The sequence below is a fragment of the Syngnathus scovelli genome, chromosome 20, assembly GCF_024217435.2.
Source record: "Syngnathus scovelli strain Florida chromosome 20, RoL_Ssco_1.2, whole genome shotgun sequence".
NCBI classification, from domain to species: domain Eukaryota; kingdom Metazoa; phylum Chordata; class Actinopteri; order Syngnathiformes; family Syngnathidae; genus Syngnathus; species Syngnathus scovelli.
Genome location: NC_090866.1, coordinates 397,282 through 420,758, shown reverse-complemented (window position 1 = coordinate 420,758; position 23,477 = coordinate 397,282). Strand labels below are relative to the sequence as shown.

Genomic DNA, 23,477 nt, shown 5'->3' with positions numbered 1-23,477 from the left:
GGGAAGGGGGACCAACGTTTCCTTTTCGGGTTGTGCCCGGCCGGGCCCCATGGGCGAAGGCCCGGCCACCAGACGCTCGCCTTCGAGCCCTGCCTCCAGGTGCAGCACAACCAACGTGTGGAAAAGATAATGCGCACGACATTTTTTCTCAAAAGCATGACTTGAAAGAAGGTCCAAACCAGACAAACAGCAGAGGATGGTTTTGATCTATCCACCTCTGGGTTATGGGCCCAGCACGCTCCCGCTGCGCCACTCTGCTGCTCAGTGCTAGCAATTCATCAAGTCCTCTAATCGGCTAACAAGCATTCGGTTCCAACTCGTAACTGGATTCTGACTGTCACTCATTACATTATGAACAAAGCTCAGTCGGGCAGCACTAACCTGGATGCTGGTGGAGAAACCAACTTTTTATCCACTTTCACATTTTATTAGAAATGTCAACAAAATTCAATGTTGAAACTGCAGTTGGTAGGTAGTGTCGCTGAAGCGCTGGATTTAGGCTCTCAGTCTCTACTAAGGCGTGCGTTCAAATCTTGTGTTAGTTCCGCTCTATTCTTCTGGCCTGACTCCTTTTGGCGCAGCCGTTGTACATATGATGACCCTGGAAAGTTCTTGGCAAATTCTCATTTGCCTTTCATGTTCATCGGGTCTACCATTTTAATAGGTATCTACACTGTGTATTTGGATAGAGACTGGTCAAAGGGGACACATATATGCCTCGTGAACTACTACATGCATTACTGCGGATGAAGAAGAGTGAACAAATAAGTCATCAGACAAGTTTGCCGATTTTTTAGTGCCCATTAGAGCAGCACTCTGTTCCGTACTGTAACCTGTTAGGTTTGTTCCCAGTTCTTTATCTTTAATGCTCGATATGCTAACAGTAATTACCAAGAGAAAGCCTTCACAGTTTAACTATTTAATGTATGCCAAAATGATTGATGCACAGCTGTGGAGCCCTTTCTGCGAGATGCAGAAGAAGGTTCCTCTCCCAGCGCCAAGGTTCCTGCTCTTATACTACTCTGGCCGCCTTCCTGCAAGGAGGCGACTGCCTAGCCTGTGTGATAATGTGTGACCTTGTCATCTTAACCGAGAGCGACTTCTACATATGTGCAAAGGGTTTCATAGAGTAGAGAAAGCTAATAAAGCAAGAGAAGTGTTACAGCGATATAATGGCATAGCTCAAGCTCCCTAGCTAATCACATGTGCCAAAGAGGCCTATTCTAACAAACCGTTGGTGAGAATGGGTAGACGGGGAAGCCTGTAAGCGAGTCCCTCACTCGCATACTCCATCGCTTCTCTGCCTTTTGGCTAAGATAAAGTGTAGTATCTGTTCTTGGGTTTGGGGGATTAAGAGAGCTGACCGTAGAAGAGAGAATTTTAACCATAAAAGTGGTGATTTTACCCTTGCTTTTACTAATCAGTTCTGTTTTCATCCCAGCAAGTAAGTTGCTTTTAGAATTGGACCGAGCCATTTTTTACTTCACCTGGAAATCCAAGTCAGAGGGACTGAAGAGGGACACCATGAAGAAAAAGAAAAAAAAACAGAGGAGAAGGAGTCCCGAACTTAAAACTCTTCCTCGGAAGCAGATATGTTGCCCTGCACCTGCGAAGCGCGCTCGTTACACCAAATGCATCGAAAAGCCAAGCAATGACACGATTCTGGATGGGCTCATACTGTCACGGTCGGGTGGTGGAGCATGGAGCAGGACGACCAAGTGCAGCTCGGACCAGGGTTTATTGAAGCAACTCAAAATACAGACTCGGTAAACTGACATGACTTAAACAATAACTTGACTGACTGACCGGGACGTGGAACAAGAAGACAGCAGGACATGACGGCACCAAGACAGGACGACACACCGAACGACAGGAACCAAAACCAATGACCAAAACCAATGACCAAAACCAATGATCCGACAGGGAGAGAGGGGCAGACAGGACTTTTATACACGACAGGTAACGAGAGGCAGGTGGGAACAATCACACTGATCATGGGCACACAGGAGGGGAGGGGCGAGCACACAGACAGAAACCAAGACAGACACATAGTGGAGCAGGGCGAGACGTGACACATACCTCCGGAAACTAAAGCTAATACCCATCGACCAATGAATTCCTGTGTCTTTTAACGCGCCACCTTCTTATTTCTTCACCAAAAAGTTTTTGAAGAACTTTAAATTAGAGCAAGAAAATAGTGACATTTTAACAAGTCACAGATCTATGATCTCTGTCGTACAGCGGGAAGTGGTTTGTCCAGTGCTCGGACCCGCATTCGGCGAGCCCACAACAGTTTGGCACAACGTCAACCACCCCGCCCTCTCGAAACAAACTTGTTGGGACCTGTCGTGGATGGTGGCCCATGATGGCCTCCCAGTCAGGTCCGTTATGCACTCCCGGGGCATATCAGCGCTCTCAACGTGCCCCCGACCTGGCTGTGGCGCCCAGGAGTCAGTGTGGCACCTGCTCAGGTAGTTCATGGCTGCCGTATACCTGTGGGCGACCTGCAGTTCCCGGCAAGGGAAGTGTTGAATGCAGACATCAACATCTCAACAGACCCTTCGCACCCAGGTTGCAGCCTGTTTGAACTACTCCCCTCCGGACGCCGTTATAGAGCTCTGTACACTAAAACCAGCAGACACAGAGACAGCTTCTTCCCCCAGGCTGTCGCTCTGATGAACTCACACCACTCTTAGAGTCTCAGAGTCATTACTGTGCAATAACATCCCGCTTTCCACACCTTTTTTGTTTACACTGTTTGTACTATGTGTCCTCTCTGCATCCATTGCAGCCTGGTCATCCTCGAAGAGGGACCCTCCCATCTGTGGTCTCTTCTCAAGGTTTCTCATTTCCCCTAGCTGGAGTTATGAGTTTTTCCTTGCCCTCTTGGGAGTTTAAGATCAGTTTAAGATCAGGGGATGTTTGAGAATATCTTTCATTTTTCACATGTTGTTGTTAGTCACCTAAATGTTGAACAGAGGCTGTGATTTACCGAAGTCAAATTCCTTGTTTGGCACGCTCAAACATGGCGAATAAAAAACTCTTGAATCTTGAATCTTGAACCTTGTACTCTATGGGGTGAGCCCGTTGAAAATCAAGCAAGAAGACTTTACAAAGCAGTGGCTCACTTTTGCTGCCATCAAAGACGCCATGTGGACTTCCAGAAATTTGCTGGTAAGGAGGCACAGACAGACAAGGAAATGATGGAATTGGGCTAAAATGGTGCACGAAAACAGTGTGTATTCACCTTTATATTTTGCTTCATGTAGCCTTATCAAAATGAATAAAACTTCTCTCTGTATGTGCATTCACGTGTAACATTGAAGGAGGTAGATATTTTGTTTCAATATTTAAATAAATACCATCATTGTCTATTAAGACACTAAAGGTTGATGGAACATTTTTTGTAGGGCTGCTGTGTTTTAACAAGGAAAGACTCATGTGCTTATGGATGAAGACGACTTGTACTTGAGATTGTGCTTGTGAACAGTAAAGAGGAGTGCTTGTGCAATTGACAGGGTTGGTTATTGTTTTTTATTTAAAAACAATATTTTTTGCCAAATTACAATAGACTGGCATGTGCCAATTCAAATGGGTCCCACCAGAAGTTAAACTGCATTGATAAACGAAGCCCCTTCGTTAGTCATCACTTTACCGTGGAGGAGGGGTTTGCACGCCCCAATGATCCTAGCAGCCATCTTGTCTGGGGCTTCATGCCCCTGGTAGGGTCATCCATGGCAAACGGATCCTAGGTGAAGGGCCAGACAAAGCACGGCTCTCACAAGCCCCTTATGAAGAAAAACATAAATGGATTTTGTTTTCCCTCGCCCGGACGCGGGTCACCGGGCCCCACATCTGGAGCCAGGCGTGGAGGTGGGGCTCGAAGGCGAGCGTCTGGTGGCCAGGCCTTCGCCCACGGGGCCCGGCTGGGCACAGCCCGAAAAGGAAACATGGGTCCCCCTTCCCATGGGCTCACCACCTGCCGGAGGGGCCAAAGGGGTCGGGTGCAGTGCAAAATGGGCGGCGGAAAAAGGCAGGGACCTTGGCGGACCGATCCCTGGCTGCAGAAGCTGACTCTTGGGACATGGAATATCGCCTCTCTGACTGAAAAGGAGCCCGAGCTGGGCGTGGGAGGAGTTTGGCGAGGCCATGGAGAATGACTTCCGGATGGCTTCGAGGAAATTCTGGTCCACCATCCGGCGTCTCAGGAGGGGGAACCAGTGCACCGTCAACACTGTTTACACTGGAGATGACGTGCTGCTGACCTCGACACGGGACGTCGTGAGTCGGTGGGGAGAGTACTTTGAAGACCTCCTCAATTCCACCGACACGCCTTCCATTGTGGAAACAGGGCCTGGAGACTCTGAGGTGGACTCTCCAATCTCTGGGGTCGAACTCACTGAGGTAATCAAAAAAGTCCTCTGGGGCATGGCCCCGGGGGTGGATGAGATCCGCCCAGAGTTTTTAAAGGCTCTGGATGTTGTGGGACTATCATGGCTGACACGCCTCTACAGCATTGCGTGGACATCGGGGACGGTGCCTCTGGATTGGCAGACTGGGGTGGTGGTTCCCCTCTTTAAGACGGGAGACCGGAGGTTGTGTTCCAACTATAGGGGAATCACACTCCTCAGCCTCCCTGGTAAGGTCTATTCAGGGGTGCTGGAGATGATGGTCTGTCGGGAGGTCGAACCTCGGATTAAGGAGGAGCAGTGTGGCTTTTGTCCTGGCCATGGAACAGTGGACCAGCTCTACACCCTGGGCAGGATCCTCGAGGGGGCATGGGAGTTCGCCCAACCTGTCCACATGTGTTTTGTGGACTTGGAGAAGGGGTTCAATCGTGTCCTTCGGGAAGTTTTGTGGAGGGTGCTTCGGGAGTACGGGGTGCTGAGCCAACTGATAAGGGCGGTTTGGTCCCTGTATCACCAATACCAGAGTTTGGTCCGCATTTCTGGCAGTAAGTCAGATTCTTTCCCAGTGAGGGCTGGACTCTGCCAAGGCTGCCCTTTGTCACCGATTCTGTTCATAATGGTTATGGACAGAATTTCTACACGCAGCCAAGGCGTTGAGGGGGTCCAGTTCTGGGACCTCAGCATTGCGTCTCTGCTTTTTGCAGATGACGTGGTGCTGTTGGCTTCTTCAAGCCGTGATCTCCAGCTCTCACTGGGGTGGTTCGCAGCCGAGTGTGAAGCGGTCGGGATGAGGGTCAGCACCTCCAAATCCGAGGCCATGGTCCTCGGTCGGAAAAGGGTGGGATGCCCTCTCCGGATCGGGGATGAGATCCTGCCCCAAGTGGAGGAGTTCAAGTATCTTTGGGTCTTGTTCACGAGTGAGAGCAGGATGGAGCGCGAGATCGACAGGCGGTTTGGTGCAGCGTCGGCAGTAATGCGAACTCTGTACTAATCCGTCGTGGTGAAGAGAGAGCTGAGAAAAAAGGCAAAGCTCTCAATTTACCGGTCGATCTACGCTCCTACCCTCAACTATGGTCACGAGCTTTGGGTCGTGACCGAAAGAACGAGATCCAGAATACAAGCGGCCGAAATGAGTTTCCTCTGCAGGGTGTCCGGGCTCTCCCTTGAGAAGCTTGGTCATCCGGGAGGGACTCGGAGTAGAGCCGCTGCTCTTCTACGGTGAGAGGAGCCAGATGAGGTGGCTCAGGCATCTCATCAGGATGCCTCCTGGACGCCTCCCTTTGGAAGTGTTCCGGACATGTCCCACCGGTAGGAGACCTCGCGGGCGATCCAGGACGTGCTGGAAAGACTATGTCTCTCGGCTGGCCTGGGAACGCCTTGGGATTCCCCGGGTTGAGTTGGATGAAGTGAGAGGGAAGCCTGGGAGTCCCTCCTAAAGCTGTCTCCCCCTCGACCCAACCCGGATAAGCGGAATAGGATGGATAAATGGATGGATGATAAACGAGGTTTTAAACGTGATTGTCTGTCTGCACTCGGCATAATTTCTCTGTTTATGTGAACATGTTCACACGTGCCGGTATAAATTATGTGAACGTATGATTGTTGCACGGAGTATGATATAGGCGGCTATCCGTTGCAATATTGATATTCTTTCGTAGAGCATCAACAAATTGAGATATACTCTTATTGTTCCTCTCCACGGAAATGGTATACTCTTTATTGTTCCTCTCCACAGAAATCTTTAGTAAAAGGCGAAAGATTTATTCGATCTGAAGAGAAACGAGTGATCTGAAAATCTGAGTCAAAACGGGCCACCCCACTGCTGGTCTCACTAAATTCACAGGCGGTCTCACACTCAAATTGCAGCAACCATTCCTTCTAATACAAACAATAGAAGTTGATGGATTTACTATACTTACAAGGACTCAAGCAAAATAGAATGTTTAAACGAGTATTTTGTGTTCATTAATGTCTCACTTACTTTAAACATTGTTGGCGCACAGGATTGTAGGTATCTGATCGAACACTGATGGCGCTCGTTCTTTCAATTATATTGGGCGTCTATTTTGATTATTGATGGTAAAAACAGTTGTATGTCTTGGTACGTGTACTTTTGGTCTGAGAGAACGGGAAATGATCCCATCCCTGTGTTTTATTTGAAAATTTGTAATTTCATAACTTTATTCAACACAAATCGGGAAACAAAATACGATCGTAATTTCTCAAATGATTTTTCAAACTTCGGAAATGCTCTATGTCTCCCTTGTGTCGCAAATAATTGAGGCTTTTGACGTTGCTGGCATGGTTTGGAGTGTAATTCACCTCCACTGCGTTGGTGGCGTTTGATATTTGACATTAGAAAATATTTCTGTCATTTTACTTTAGAAAGTAAAAGTTGTTTTCTAGAAATCCATACTTGTGATGTATGAGGAACAACAATCGGGCGCATTCTTAAAAAGACAGACCTACAGCCGACAAAAAGGTTTTGATACGTTCATATCATATGACGAGTCAGGAACGTGGTAATTACATATTATTTTGCATTTGCTAATTTGGTGAATACAGTTTAACGAGCAAATGCACAGTGTTAGAGATTCGCTCAGTCCAACTTATTTTGCAAGAACCACACGGGAGACGAGTAAGTCCCTTTAGACACCTGCAGGTGGAGAGTCCATTCGTCGCTGTGCGTACAGCGATGTTCGAATGGAGGTCTGACTCTCGCCTCCTGCAAGAGCATTTTTATTAAGAGAAACAGGGTGGGGGTAAGAGTGGACTGAATAGAGAAAGCCCTTGACCTCTAGTCAAAACATAGCAAGGGGTGTTTTACGACTTTGTGTAGGATGGGACACGCTAGGTGATTTATCACAGGTTGCATTCCAACATAAGCATAAAACTAATCTAGCTAGGTTATTTATTACAGGCTGCATTCCAACATAATCATACGATAAGAATAATCTGGAGAACCCTGACACACAGTTCCAGAGTACAGTTAATTACATAATCAAAAGCGTTCAGTGTGTCACAGCATCGCAGACTTAAACTCCATGTGCATACTACTGCGCTTAATTTTTGTTTTCATCAGAAAGACCAGAGGAGAGCGCGAACACAGTCCCCCACTACCAGAAATAATAGAGTCAAGATTCACACAGTAGGGGAATTTGCAGAGGTCAGCACAACCGTAGTGCAATGGCTGAGCCTCACATGGGGTGAACCACCTTCTTGATCATGGGCCGAGGTCTTTACCGCACACGGCATTTTCAGTCACGGGCTTAATTGCTAAAAACGTGTGGCACACATACACACTCAGTGGATGAAACAGGATTCGTAGAACTGTTTAAGTCAAAGTCAAAGTCAAAGTCAGCTTTATTGTCAATTTGTCCACATGCCGAAGACATACAAAGAAACCGAAATTTCGTTCCCCCCTATCCCATGGTGACAAGACATGGCCCACAACAGACAAACAAGTAAACAAGTATAACAAAAGCGTGCTGAATAAATAATGAATAAATAACACAACAAATAAATAAATAAATAAGAGGAGCAAAAAAAGGAGCAAGTGTGCGTACAGCAGACATTCCAGAAAATAGCGCAACAGTGCCGCACGCTACGCAGAAGGGGGTAGCGAGTTCAGGGCCCTAACAGCCTGGAGAAAGAAGCTGTTGGCGAGTCTGGTGGTGCGGGAGCGCAGGCTCCTATACCTCTTCCCAGAGGGCAGAAGGTCAAACAAAGAGTGAGCCGGGTGACTCACATCTCTGGCAATCGAGGTTGCCTTGCGGGCGAGATGGGAGGTGTAAATGTCCTTCAGGGAGGGGAGCGAAGCACCAATAATCTTACCAGCCGTATTCACTATGCGCTGCAGGGCCTTCAAGTTCTGTTCAGTGCAGTTACCACCCCAGACAGCGATGCAACTGGTGAGGACGCTCTCAATGGTGCCACGGTAGAATGTAGACAGGACTGCCTGAGGAGCACATGCACGCCTGAGCTTCCGCAGGAAGTACAGGCGGCGCTGAGCTTTCTTTGCCAGTGACGAGGTGTTTGCGGACCAGGAGAGGTCCTCACTGATGTGCACCCCCAGGAACTTGGTGCAGCTCACCCACTCCACCACAGCACCGTCGATGATCAGCGGCAGGTGTGTTGTGTGACCCTTCCGGAAGTCAACAACGATTTCCTTGGTCTTATTGACGTTCAGCAGGAGGTTGTTGTCCCTGCACCACATGGTCAGAAGGTCAACTTCCGACCTGTACCGAGTCTCGTCGCCCTTCGTGATGAGACCCACCAGAGTCGTGTCGTCAGCAAACTTCACTATGCGGTTGTCGCTGTAGGTCGCAGTGCAGTCATGCGTCAGCAGGGTGAAGAGCAATGGACTAAGCACGCAGCCCTGGGGGCCCCCGTGCATGCATTGCCTTTTTTAACCTGAGAACCCTAAAACTGTATGAATTTGTATTTATTGAAAACGTCCAACATTACCACTGAATAATATTTTTTTTCCTGAACAAGTTTTGAAAATGACAAATATATCAAATAACAATAACATAAACAGTTCACCGCCACACAGCCCCAAGCACCGGCATCGACTTCCAGGCGTGTGGCAGCGTGGACTTCCATCCCTGGAGGTGGCACTTCCAGCCACAGAGGTCGAAGAGAGCTCCATAGAATAGGACCGGGTGTGCGTGAAACATATAATAGTTTTTCAAACCTTCTGTGTCACTCCAAATCATTAAATCCTTCAAACTAGTGGTAGAGTGTCCGCCCTGAGACTGGAAGGTTGTGGGTTCAAACCCCGGCCGGGTCATACCTATAAAAATGGGACCAATTGCCTCCCTGCTTGGCACTCAACATTAAGGGGTGGAATTGGGTGTTAGATCACCAAATGATTCCCGAGCGCGGCACCGCTGCTGCTCACTGCTCCCCTCTCCCCCAGGGGATGGATCAAAATCACACGGGGATGGGTTGAATGCAGAGGACAAATCTCACCACACCCAGATGTGTGTGTGATGATCATTGGGAAAAAAAAACTCTCCGTCCTCTGTGTCACTTACAAGCAAAGCCACTAAAGATGCCGGTAGTACATGGGGCCCTTCGTCATCTTCGTCATCCCGTGATCGAATCCTTTGTCCTTTAAGTAAACAACCGCCGCGCCGCTGATGTCACTTGCAGTTCAAACTACAGTAATCCCTTGCTACATCACGGTTCGTTTATCCATTTTTCGTTTTTTTTTTTATTTTGAAAATTTGTGACAAAAAATCACGTATAAGTTGCTCCTCAGTATAAGTCGCCCCCCCACCCAAACTATGAAAAGAAACGTGACTTATAGTCCAGAAAATACGGTAATGACAACACACAATACAACAAAACACAACACAACAATACTTACCTTTCCTTTAAAATCTTTTTCTCTACCTAACACAGACAGATAATGGGAGAATGTGTCACAATGTGAAGGAGATGTATTGGGTAATGCAGAAACAAAATAAAAACTATTATTTAATGTTAGACACATTATCCACTACTTTCCTCTTGACATTCATTAAATTGACAACGAAGGGACTTGAACCCCTTAATCTTCTGATCCAGTCAGTTAACTCCACTTGAATCTAGGCTGTAGATTTACTGTATATGCTCAAAAATCATTGCACTGCTATCACTTGTCAGAATTTCCTGTATGGCTATCTGGCCTAATGGATAAGATTTCAAATCTAAACAGGTATTCATGTCTAGTGTATCATCAAATTGAAAGAGGAAAATATGTCACGGTCGGGTGTGGAGCATGGAGCAGGACGACCAAGTGCAGCCCGGACCAGGGTCCACCGAAGCAACTCAAAATACAGACTCGGTAAACTGACATGACCTAAACAATAACTTGACTGACCAGGACGTGAAACAAGAAGACAGCAGGACACGACGGCACCAAGACAGCACGCCAACACCGAACGACAGCAACCAAAACCAAAACCAATGATCCGACAGGGAGAGAGGGGCAGACAGGACTTTTATACACGACAGGTAACGAGAGGCAGGTGGGAACAATCACACTGATCATGGGCACACAGGAGGGGAGGGGCGAGCACACAGACAGAAACCAAGACAGACACATAGTGTAGTTGGGGGCGAGACGTGACAAAATATAGGTAAACTGTTTTTGTGCTGTTTTGATCTTTGTTGTGGTGACCCCAAATGTCAGTGACAAAAGCCAAAAGAAAGAGGCACATTTTTCATCTGATGTACAATTTTTAATTTGTTTCTCTTGACTCCAGTTGAGCAACCTGTGCTTGCTGATATTCACAATCCCTGCTTACTTTGCTGCCCTACCCCTTAAAAGAAGAAAAAGTTATTTTAGTCTGAGCAACCTGCTCCCTACTGAAAATAGGGTTTTCAACTAAGGTTTCCAACTAGGACTAGGGTTTCCAACTAGGGCTAGAGTTAGGGTTAGGGCTAGTTTGGACTAGGTATATAAAAAGTCTGCCCCACCTGAGGACCGAACTCTTGACCTTTAGATTGTGAGACTGGCATGCTAGCACCTGCATTAATGAGGCTGTGCATTTACAGTTTTACAATTCTTTTTTACTGTAAAATTGATCCAACCACCGGCCATTTCAATCAAACTGAACTTCACAGAAAGATAAAGTGACTTTTAGTCTGAGCATTCTGAAACTAGGGTTTCCAACTCGGGTTAGGGAAGCCAACTAAGGTTTCAAATTGTGGCCAGGGTTTCCAACTGGGGCTTCCAACGAGGATGAGGGTTTCCAATTCGGGCTAGAGTTAGGACTATATAAAAGTGTGCCCTGTGTGAGGGTCGAATTTACGACCTCCAGATTATGAGACTGACACACTACCACTTCCGCGAACGAGGCTATGCATTTGCAATTTGTGCAATTGTTTTTTACTGTAAAATTGATTCAACCACCGCCCATTTTGATCAAACTTAACTAGGCTAGGGCTAGGATTTCCAACTAGGACTAGGGTTTACAGGTAGGGCTAGATTTAGGGTTGGAATATATATAAATCATGCACCGTGTGAGGATCAAACTCTCGACTTTCAGATTACGACACTGACGCGCTACCGCCTGCGCCAACGAGAATTTGTGGCACCTGTCTTAAAATTCTATTTTACTGTAAAATTGATTCAACCACCGGCCATTTCCATCAAACTGAACTTCATCAAAAGAAAAAGGTACTTCTGTCTGACCATTCTCAAAGTTGGGTTTCCAACTGGGGCTAGGGTTTCCAACAAGGGCTCGAGTTAGGGTTAGGACTAAATAAGACATAGCCCCGTGTGAGGGTTGAACTCACGACTTTCAGTTTACTAGACTGACGCGCTACCGCCTGCGCTACCGAGGCCATGAATAGTTGGTTTTACAGAGCTATTTTACTGTAAAATTGATTCAACCACTGGCCATTTCAATTAAACTCAACTTCACAGACAGTAAACCTTATTCTATGTATTATTTATTATTCTTTTCTATACTGTCAGAAAGGTTTTGGTTTCTGATTTCTTTTTTGTTGTGCTGACTCCCCCCCAATCTCCATTTTCAGTGCAACAAAGTGACAAAAACCAAAAGAAAAAATGCTTTCTCTATTGCACACTAGAGCCAGCATTTCCAACTAGGGCTAGGGTTTCCAACTAGGGTTCCAACTCCGGGTAGGGTTTCAAACTAGGAATTCCAACTGGGGCAAGGGTTTCCAATTAGGGTTTCCAACTCGGGCTGGGGTTTCCAACTAGAGACAACATTGGACAGCTGCCACTTGTTGGGAACCTTTAAATGTTTAGTCTTATCAACGAATGTGTTTCAGAGGCCAGATTTAAAACGTGGCTTCTGGTTTTCATGAACCAAACCCATTAAAAAAAGTGAAAGAATGAAACAGTTCTTATTAGGAGAAGCCTGGTTAGCTCAGGTGGTAGAGCATGCAAGTCTTAATCTCAGGGTTGTGGGTTCTATCCCCATATTGGGCAGCCCACACTTGTCGGGAACCTTTGATTCTTTAGTCTTATCAATAGATGTGTTTCAGAGGCCACACTTAAAACATTTCTCTATTTCCCCTAACCCATTCAAAAAAAATGAAAAAATGAAACAATTCCAAGGTCGAAAAGCCTGGTTAGCTCAGTGGGGAGAACATGCGACTCTTAAACTCAGGGCCGTGGGTTCGGTTCCCACATTGGGCATCCTTGCTTGTTGGGAACCGTTAAACAGTCTTATCAAGGCCACACTGAAAACATGGAGTATTTCACATGGCGATGTGGCCTAATGGATAAGGCACCTGACTTCGGATCAGACGATCCCTTTCATAGTCAATTTAACGTGTCATGCTTTGAAATCAAAAACTTGACTTCAGTCTGAACCAACTCTTGACTGATTGATTGAACTTTATTCATCCCACAGCAGGGAAATTCACTTGTCACAGCAGCGCATATCAGTGCAATAATAATACGAGTGCAAGAATAAAACAAGTGCCAGAATTACAAAAAAGGGTAAATAACAGACAAGGATAAACACAAGTGCTGCTAGTAGAGACGAAACACATTCATTTTATCAGGCGGCATGCATGTTGTAAAGTCTGACAGCAGAGGGAATGAAGGACCTGAGGAACCGTTCCTTCCTACACCGAGGGTGCAAAAGTCTGCCGCTAAAGGAGCTGCTCAGGAACCGCACACTCTCATGGAGGTGGTGAGAGGTGTTGTCCATGATGGATTTAAGCTTAATCAACGTCCTCCTCTCACCCACAACCTCAATGGAGTCCAGGGGACAGCCCAGAACAGAGCTCGCTCTTCTGAGCATCTTATTCAGTCCCCCCCTGTCCCGGTCACTACTGCCCCCACCCCAGCAGACCACAGCGTAGATGATGGCCGAGGCCACCATAGAGTCATAGAAGGTCCGGAGGAGAGCCCTGCACACACCGAAGGACCTCAGTCTCCTCAGCAGATGGAGGCGACTCTGGCCCTTTTTGTACAGGATATGGGTGTGATCAGTCCTGTCCAGTCCAGTTTGTTGTTAAGGCGAACACCCAGGAATTTGTAGTTCTCCACTACCTCACTGTCCGATCCCTGGATGTTCATTGGAGTGAAGATGGGTGCTGTCCTCCCGAAGCTCACAATCAACCCCTTCGTCTTGCTGGTGTTGTTCACCTGATGCTGGTTGAGCTCACACCAGCTGACAAAGTCCTTGATGACCAACCTATATTCCAGATCGTTCCCCTCTGCGACATTTCAAACAATGGCCATGTCGTCGGAGAACTTCTGGATTTGGCAGTGTGCGGTGTCGTGGGTAAAGTCTGACGTGAACAGGGTGAAAAGGAAAGGAGCACCCTACCCTGGGGGACACCAGTGCTGCAGTGCACCACGTCGGACTCACTGCGATGTAACCTCACAAACTGCGGCCGGTCGGTGAGGAAGTCCGTTGTCCATGCAGTCAGGCACTGGTCCACACCCGCCTTCTCCATCTTCACCCTAAGCAGTGACGGCTGGATGGTGTTAAAAGCGCTGAAGAAAACAAAGAACATGATCTTCCCAGTGCTCCTGTTGTCCTCCAGGTGAAGCAGTGTTCTGTGCAGTAAATAAATCAATGCATTGTCCACCCCAACACCAGGCAGGTAAGCAAACTGCAGGGGGTCCAGCTGCGCTCCCACTAGTGAACGCAGGTGACCCAGGATGATCCTCTTCATAGTCTTCATCAGGTGGGAAGTCAAGGCAATAGGCCTGAAGTGGTTAGGCTCCTTGGGGCATGGCACCTTTGGTACAGGGACCACGCAGGAGGTCTTCCACAGTACTGGGACCTTGTTCAGGCTCAGGCTTAGGTTGAACAGGTACCTGACCACACCACTCAGCTGGTCCGCACAATCCCTGAGCAGTCTCGGCCAGATGCCGTCTGGGCCCGGGGTCTTCCCTGCTTTGATCTTTCTGAAGTGAACCTGAAGATCTGTAAAGAAGAGGGGGATGTCGGAAGACCGGGGTGATGGAGTGGAGACAGGAGACAGAAGAGTGACTCCGGGGGAGGGGGTTGGTGAGCTGGCGGGGGGGCTGGAGTGTCGAAGGTGGTAGAAAAAGATGCGGAGCGAGGTGAAGGGGTGGGGGGGAGGCGGAATCAAATCTGTTGAAGAACAGATTGAGTTCATGCACCTGTTGGATTTTGTCCACAATTTAGGGAGCGCACTATCTGCGCCTCACGGCAAAAGTCATTGCCAATCACCAGTTATCCAATTTACTCACTGTGTGCTCGTTTGATTTCTTCAGATTTAGGAAAATGCTAAGACACTGAAGCAGAAATTAGACTTACACAGGTTGGTTGAGTTCAATCACAATTCTTGTTCAGAAAGCTCTGTCTTCAGGAAAGTACAATACAGCGCTGGGCCTTTCAAGAGCGCAAAGTCTCCATTCAGAAAAGGCCACCTTCAAGGTTCTTTGGTCAGCTTATATTCAGTCGGCCAGTGTGGGCCGAGTTTGATGGGTGATGAGTCTTTGGGGTGGGGCAAGTTCACAGGAGAGTTTGATTCCATGGGAGTGGGTGCTGGTTCGGTGAGAGCTGGTTCCGTGGGGTTGGGTGCTGATTATGGGAGATTCGATTTGTGGGGGCTGTTGTTGTCCTTTCCGTCTTTCAGCCTTGACGATCGTCTTTGGCTTGGCTGTCTCCCTCTGGCACCTGCTGGTTTTATCTCCAAGTGACCTTCCTGTAAACATTCTTGCACATATACTGTTCCACCTCATCCATTCATCATTCTTTCAATTTTGTCATTTTGTACGGAATTATGTGAGCTTTTGGCTGTGACATCATCTACCTATTTATTAATGTTCCCTGACCATGCAAAGTTTGTACTCACCACTTACCATGTTTTTGTTTGTTTGTTCTTTTGATCTCCATGTACTTTCTTACGTCATCATATTCTTAGTTTAATCATGCTTTCAACCATATCTTTTCTTTGTTAGGCAAAATATTTCCCTCTGTCCAGAACGTTCAGTAGTAATCGAAAACTGGTGTCTAGAATTAGTCAAAACATAAGATACAATCAAGTACTGAACATTTTTAGACGACTTTGGCAGTGTCCGTGATTTAGAAAATCATCAGGCATGCATTGAACAGTTCCTTAAGGGTCATTAAGCTATTCAGGCAATATATCAAAAAACATTTGTTATTTCAAAGTGCTCAGAAATATATATATCAGATCATAAAGTTATAAAAACCTTTCTCATTACCACTTATCAAAAATGTCTAGTTATGTCTTCTTTATTGATTTGGTGTGTAGGTATAATTATATGTTTAAAATGTTTCTTTTATTTATTTAATATGTGAATATACTTGTCTGCTTATGTACTTTATTCAATGAGGTTTGAGCCAGGGCTGTGGACTCGGTCGGATTTTTGCACCGAGTCCGGCCTCTTGACCACCGAGTCCGAGTCCGGGTCCCAGTCCGGCTGTCAATTTTTTCCGTTAATTCATGTGACTGCTTCGTCTTTAGTCAAGGCTAATTTAGATCAAAATCTATCAGAACGAACGCAACTGCTTTCACACTGGCTGGTTCGGCTTATATAGGATCCCTTGCTGAGAGGGCGGACGTAAAAGTGAGGCGACGTTCCAATCGGACGTCGGATCGATAACATTTTCCCTGCCCCACCGGAGTTGTGCTAGTTCATAACGTAGATCACTCGAGGCATAGTCATAAATGTACGGTTGACAATTTAACCGATAGAAGTGGATACATTGGAACATAACCTACACTCTAATATATTATTTGACATGGTATTAAATGCGTGGCTTTACAAAAATGGTCATTGAAGCCCACCCTTAGCCCTGAGTGCCATTGGCATGAGGCAAAACGCTTGAAAACACTCTTGCCCAATTAAATAACCATTCTGAAACACGGGACATGTAAGATAATATTTTTTAATCATTAATTACACCATTATAGCTCAGACATTTATCTAAACACAAATAATTAGTGACGACCCCACAACTATCGAAACACATCAATGATATAAGCTGGGTGACATAATCGTCCTTGACATTGGTACATAATGTAAACATTAGCCTAAGTGCAACTCAACGTGGCCGCATTGATCGTAAGCAGGGCTGTGGACAGTATTCCTACTCGCATTCTGAGCAGCATGATGAAAATAAAATTGAACGTGATTTTTTTATTGTCGGACTCGGTGGACTCGGTCAAAATCAGCACCGAGTCTGAGTCCGAGTCCGGCAAAAATGACAGAGTCCGACCGAGTCCGAGTCCCCGAGTCAGAGTCCAAGTCCAGGAATATAGGTACGTTTTGTGTGCCAAATCTTCATTACAGCCAATAGCAGATTTCTGATTAAAGGTACAAAAAGAAAAGCAATGACTATGTGTGTCCGCTGGTTCTTCTCTGCAACACAGGAAGTTTGCATTCACTACAGTTGTGCCCATCGGCAAAAGGCAGCCCCCAACTACCACATGAGTAGCCGACAGGCCTGTTCTAAAACAACTCACTGATGAGGACGTATTATTTTCAAGGAATGTTCTAGAAGTAATCGTTGTTAAAAAAAAAAACACATGATGGTGGTTCTTGGAGATCACTGTTTATATATACACACACAAATATATATATTGAGTCTAGGGAGACAAATACACCGCAAACTGTGGGTAGGTGTCAGGTGATGAGCCACAGAAAAAAATCACAGTTGCCACAGAAAGATGACAAGCCTCATTTTGAAGCAGATCTAAACATCAGGGATGAGAACGGCAAATGAAAAAAAAAACACTGATATATTGATCAAAACCAGAGCACATTTCTTGGCTTGCTTATCCGAGTCGACAGCATAGACATGGAGACTTTCAAGGCAAGTTACCCCAAGTTGCGCAGCGGTCTGGGTTAGCTACAACAAACATACACCATAAAGGTCAAGCCAGGTGCCGTGCCATATTCAGTAAAAAAAACCAGGAGGATTCCACTACCACTGGTGGGTGAAGTCAAGAGAGAGCTCCAGCGCATGGAAGCTCTGGGCGTCATTAGTCGGGTGAAGGAGCCAACTGATTGGTGTGCCGGCATGGTGGTCGTGCCCCAAAAGGACAAAAGCAGCATTTGAAGACCTAAAGAAAGCTCTGTCCTCTCCTCCGGTGCTGGCTATGTATGACCCGGGCAGAGACACCAAAGTATCTGCTGATGCATCATCATATGGGTTGGGGGGCGTAATTCTTCAGAAATGAGGGGAAGGATGGAAGCCTGTGTCTTACGCATCACGGTCACTCACTCCAACTGAGCAACGATACACACAGGTGGAGAAGGAAGCTCTGGGCCTCACATGGGCCTCACATGGGCCTGTGAACGGTTTCGGGATTTCCTCATTGGAAAGGAGTTTTGCCTGGAGACCGACCATAAACCCCTTCTCATCCTGCTTGGAGCCCAAGCACTGGATCTTTTGCCACAGAGAATCCAGGGTTTCAGGATGAGGGTGATGCGCTACTCATACTCCATCGTGCACGTACCAGGAAAGTCGCTTTGGACAGCAGACACACTTTCACGTGCAACCTGTAAAATGACGCATGTCCACTGATGACCAGGAGCTGATGGAGAGCACAAACATATTTGTGGACTGTGTCACTGAGAGTCTACCTGTCAGCTCATCATATACAGAAAACCTGAAAGAGCAGTTGAAAGCCGACAGTGTCTGCTCGCGTGTCATGACCATGTGCATGGAAGGATGGCCAGCACATGCAAAACAGGAACCAGCGCTACAAAATGACTGGCCGGAGCGAGCCACATTAACAGTGAAAGATGCTAAAGGACACACGACTGGTAATACCTTCCGCAATGAGGAACGACGTGCTGTTCAAATTACACGAAGGACACTTAGGTGTCCTGGAATGTAAATCACGTGCACGTCAATCTGTGTGGTGGCCGGGACTCAGCCAGCAAGTGAACAAAATGGTACTGAACTGCAGGACATGCATACAAGAGCGACACAACCCAAAAGAGGCACTCGTGCCATCAGGGTGCCCTGAAAGACCTTGGCAAAAGTTAGGAACAGACCTTTCTACACAAGAGGCAGAATAATCCTCTAAGGCAGTGGTTCTTAACCTTTTTGGAGGTACCGAACCCCATCAGGTCCATATGTGCATTCAACAAACCCCTCTTTGGGGGGCGAGTTAAACGAACCCCATCAGTTTCATGTGCACATTCACCGAACCCCTCTATATAGGGGGGGATGACATACCAGCAAATCAGTGTGACTTCTGCTGTTGCCTTTGCAAGAACAGTTCAGATATGCGTTATCACGAATTTACACGATATTCAGGTGTGTTCAGCCATCCGTGGGCGGGGGGGGGGGGGGGGGGGGTCGCGGGGCGGGGGCGGGGCAATGACATACCAGCTCTGCCGAACCCCTGAAGCCGACTCACCTAACCCCTAGGGTTCGATCGAACCCAGGTTAAGAACCACTGCTCTAAGGTCTGACGAGACAAAGGCAGTCTACCCTATGATCCCTGGAAAAAGGGAGATGTGGTATTATCGTATGTTGAAACTATAATATTATATAGTTTGTTATTGGAGGTCTCAAATAATGTTGACAGTTGGGGGCTCTGTGGTGCGCCAGGGGCATTGTACTGCTATGTAAGACATGAGTGGGGAGAAAATAAAAAGTTGCTGAATAAAGAAGTTGCATTCGCGTTCATCTCTACTCCGTATAAACACAACAGTCGTGGACTGCGTTCGCGCTCTCCCCTGGTCTTTTTGATTAAAACAAAAATCACACGCAGTCGTACGTACATGGAGTTTAGGTCTGCGGTGCTGTGACACACTGAATGCTTTTGAGCATGTTATTAACTGTACTATGGAACTGTGCATTTGCTTGCTAAACTGTATTAACCAAATTAGTCACTGCAAAATAATATGGAATTACCACGTTCCTGACTCGTCATATGATATGAACGTATCAAAACCTTTTTGTCGGCTGTAGGTCTGTCTTTTTAAGAATACGCCCGATTGTTGTTCCTCATACATCTCAGTATAGATTTCTAGAAAACAACATTTACTTTCTAAAGTAAATTGACAGATTTATATTCAAATGTCAAATATCGAACGCCACCATCACAGTGGAGGTAAATTACACTCCAAACCATGCCAGCAACGAGAAAAGCCTCAATTATTTGCGACACGAGAGATATAGAGCACTTCTGAAATTTGAGAAATCATTTGAGAAATTACGATCGTATTTTGTTCCCTAATTTGAATAAAGTTATGAAATCACACGTTTTCAAATAAAACACAGAGATGGGATCATTTCCCATTCTCTCATACCAAAAGTACACGTACCAAGACATACAACTGTTTTTACCTTCAATACTCATAATAGACGCCCAATCGATAGGTGACGCTGTTTGAAAGAAGGTTTGATCAGGTACCTACAATCCTGTGCGCCAAAGATGTTTAAAGTAAAAAAGACATTAATGAAAACAAAATACTTGTTTAAACCTTCTATTTAGGTTGAGTCCTTGTAAGTATAGTAAATCTATCAACGTCTATTGTTTGTATTAGAAGGACTGGTTGCTACAATTTGAGTGTGAGACCGCCTGTGAATTTGGTGAGACCAGCAGTGACGTGGCCCGTTTTGACCCAGATTATCAGATCTCTCTTTCTTTTCAGATGGAATAAATCTTTCGCCTTTTACTAAAGATTTCCGTGGGGAGGAACAATAAGAGTCTATCTCTACCCATTCTCACCAACGGTTTGTTAGAATAGGCCTCTTTGGCACCACTTTTATGGTTAAAATTCTCTCTTCTATGATCAGCTCTCTTAATCCCTCAAACCCAAGAACCGAGACTACACTTGATTTTAGCCAAAAGGCCGAGAAGCGATGGAGTATGCGAGTGACGGACTCACTTACAGGCTTCCCCGTCTACCCATTCTCAGCAACGGTTTGTTAGAATAGGCCTCTTTGGCACATGTGATTAGCTGGGTAGCTTGAGCTATGCCGTTATATCGCTGCAACCCTTCTCTTGCTTTATTAGCTTTCTCTTCTCTATGACACCCTTTGCACATATGTAGAAGTCGCTCAGAATTCGTTCATCACTAAAATGCAGTCCTCAGGTCCATGTCATATTCGCTACCAATCGGAATGTAACGGACAGATTTATATTCAAATGTCAAATCTCGAACGCCACCGTCGCAGTGGAGGTGAATTACACTCCAAATTCACCTCCACTGCAACGACAAAAGCCTCAATTATTTGCGACACGAGAGATATAGAGCACTTCTGAAATTTGAGAAATCATTTGAGAAATTACGATCGTATTTTCTTTCCCGATTTGTGTCGTTATGAAATCACATGTTTTCAAATAAAACACAGAGATGGGATCATTTCCCATTCTCTGATATCAAAAGTACACGTACCAAGACATACAACTGTTTTTACCTTCAATACTCAAAATAGACGCCCAATCGCTGTTTGAAAGAATGTGTTCGATCAGGTACCTACAATCCTGTGCGCCAACAATGTTTTAAGTAAAAAAGACATTAATGAACACAAAATACTCGTTCGTTTAAACCTTCTATTTAGGTTGAGGCCTTCTAAGTATAGTAAATCTATGAACGTCTATTGTTTGTATTAGAAGGAATGGTTGCTGCAATTTGAGTGTGAGACCCCCTGTGAATTTGGTGAGACCAGCAGTGGGGTGGCCCGTTTTCACCCAGATTATCAGCTCATTCTTTTTTCTCTTCAGATCGAATAAATCGTTCGCCTTTTACTAAAGATTTCCGTGGGGAGGAACAATAAGAGTCTATCTCTAGCCATTCTCACCAACGGTTTGTTAGAATAGGCCTCTTTGGCACATGTGTTTAGCTGGGTAGCTTGAGCTATGCCGTTATATCGCTGCAACCCTTCTCTTGCTTTATTAGCTTTCTCTTCTCTATGACACCCTTTGCACATATGTAGAATTCGCTCTCAGTTAAGACGACAAGGTCACACGTTATCATACAGATTAGGCAGAGTCGCCTCCTTGCAGGAAGGCGGCCCAGAGTAGTATAAGAGCAGGAACCTTGGCGCTGAGAGAGGGACCTTCTTTCGCATCTGGCAGAAAGGGCTCCACAGCTGTGCATCGATCATTCTGGCATACATTAAAGAGTTAAACTGTGAAGGCTGCCTCTTGGTAATTGCTGTTAGCATATCGAGCATTAAAGATAAAGAACCGGGAACAAACCTAGCAGGTTACAGTACGGAACAGAGTGCTGCTCTTCTGGGCACTAATAAATCGGCAAGCTTGTCTGCTGACTTATTTGTTCACTCTTCTTCACCCGCAGTAATGCATGTAGTTCACGACGCATATATGTGTCCCCTTTCAGCAGTCTCTATCCAAATACACAGTGTAGGTACCTATTAAAAGGGTAGTCCCGATGAACATGAAAGGCAAAGATTGATCATTCGCAAAGAACTTTCCATGGTCATCATATGTACGAAAGAGTTGGGCCAGAAGACTAGAGCGGAACTTATGCAGAAGTGCATGGACACCACCTTGTTGAAAGAATAAAACCAACACAATGCATGAATTCACGACAAATGATATACCAGCAAATCAGTAGTACTTCTGCTGTTGCCTTTGCGAGACCAGTTCAGATATGCGTTATCACGAATTTATAAATCATGTGTGTTCGGACCTCCGCAGTGGAGGGAGGCTCTGCTAAACCCCTGAGACCGACTCACCGAACCCCTAGAGTTTGACCGAATCCAGGTTAAGAACCACTGGTTCAGAGGCTGTTATTTCTGCAAAAGGAGGAACTACTAAATATTGATGTCATTTTTCTGTTGGGGTTTCCAAATGTATGCGCCTGCCTACTTTTGTTTAAATAATGATTGTCCACTGTCTGCAAATCCTATAAACTTCATTTCAATTCTCAAATATCACTGTGTTGATCACTGCCGTCATCGGCCATGCATGGATTCGGGCCATCTGATTGGTTCCTTTGCCCCCCCCCCCCCCCCCCTCCCCCATACACACACAGGAATTGGTTAGGACTTGATTAGTAAGTGTTAGGAATCGTTTTGGCTGTCCGTTCAGAGCAAGGAACGAGCCACTAGCCCCACGGGAAGTTGTCATTTTCTGTAAGCTTGCGTGTATGTAAATTTGTCATGGTCCAACGTAAGACTGTTGAGGGTGAATAAAAAATAACTGCAACAAGTTCATTCGGCTATTAACCAGATTCAAACTGGGGTTGCAGCCGCCTCAATGCTATATTATGGCCAACATGCAGTTGCATGTTTAGGGTCTTTTCTCTAGGATCTTCAGCCACGACACTCAAGCAGACCATGAAAGATTGTTGATGTTAAAATGTTGGTGGAACTATCCAATAACTACGCAGATCCGATGATCCCTAAGTCTCGAGATGAGACAAAATTGGAAAGACTATTGGTTGACAGTGTCTGTGAGTTACTTCAACCCAATAGTTCACAGAAATTACACATAGCTAATGTTGACCACAAAATGGCATGTGAGCTGGCCAGGAGTCCTGGAATCTTCTGATCTGTAGACAGATGCGTTCGTTATCCATTGCTCCACGAGCCCCACGGGAATATGTGGCTTGTAAGCTTTTGCAAAAATGAAAAAATAAAATAAAAAATGGGTGACATTATTTGAATACGCCATGATGCTTTATCCATTGCGCCACTCGCCCTACAAGTTAAGGCTATCGACCGCAAACGTGTGGAAAATCGTCATTGTCCAAAAGATGGCTGTTTAGCAATATTAAGAAAGGGACAAATTCCACACAGTAATTGGAGTGTGCCATGACCCGGATTCGAACCGGGGTTGCTGCGGCCACAACGCAGAGTACTAACCACTATACGATCATGGCCAACATGTGCATCTTATTAACGCTACTGCATACAGGCCATGATCGTGTAGTGGTTAATGTTCGATTCGAATCCGGGTTATGGTATAATCAAATGACCTTGTTGAATTTGTCTGCTGGTCACTGTTGCTAAACAGCCTTCCTTTGGACAATGACAGTTTTCCACACAAGTTTACAGTCGATACAGTCTTGTAGGGTGAGTGGCGCAATGGATGACACATGACGGCAGATTCAAGTGATGGGAATCGAAACAACAGATTCAAGAGACCCAA

General features: G+C 45.9%; 5 non-coding genes and 2 pseudogenes across 5 annotated transcripts; 3 read left to right on the top strand and 4 right to left on the bottom strand.

Moving 5' to 3' along the window:
- Positions 1-1,291: 1,291 nt before the first annotated feature.
- LOC125990711 (U2 spliceosomal RNA) lies at positions 1,292-1,499 on the top strand (annotated as a pseudogene).
- A 4,612-nt stretch (positions 1,500-6,111) lies between these two features.
- LOC125990715 (U5 spliceosomal RNA) lies at positions 6,112-6,196 on the bottom strand (annotated as a pseudogene).
- A 1,301-nt stretch (positions 6,197-7,497) lies between these two features.
- LOC125990710 (U1 spliceosomal RNA) lies at positions 7,498-7,667 on the bottom strand. Its single transcript, XR_007489044.1, has one exon. It is a non-coding gene; the product is annotated as a U1 spliceosomal RNA (small nuclear RNA).
- Positions 7,668-11,674: 4,007 nt separating this feature from the next.
- Positions 11,675-11,747, bottom strand: trnat-agu (transfer RNA threonine (anticodon AGU)). Its single transcript has one exon. It is a non-coding gene; the product is annotated as a tRNA-Thr (tRNA).
- Positions 11,748-19,989: 8,242 nt separating this feature from the next.
- LOC125990718 (U5 spliceosomal RNA) lies at positions 19,990-20,099 on the top strand. Its single transcript, XR_007489046.1, has one exon. It is a non-coding gene; the product is annotated as a U5 spliceosomal RNA (small nuclear RNA).
- A 964-nt stretch (positions 20,100-21,063) lies between these two features.
- LOC125990720 (U5 spliceosomal RNA) lies at positions 21,064-21,175 on the top strand. The gene has a single exon (XR_007489048.1). It is a non-coding gene; the product is annotated as a U5 spliceosomal RNA (small nuclear RNA).
- A 1,961-nt stretch (positions 21,176-23,136) lies between these two features.
- On the bottom strand, positions 23,137-23,208 carry trnah-gug (transfer RNA histidin (anticodon GUG)). Its single transcript has one exon. It is a non-coding gene; the product is annotated as a tRNA-His (tRNA).
- Between the last annotated feature and the right edge of the window lie 269 nt (positions 23,209-23,477).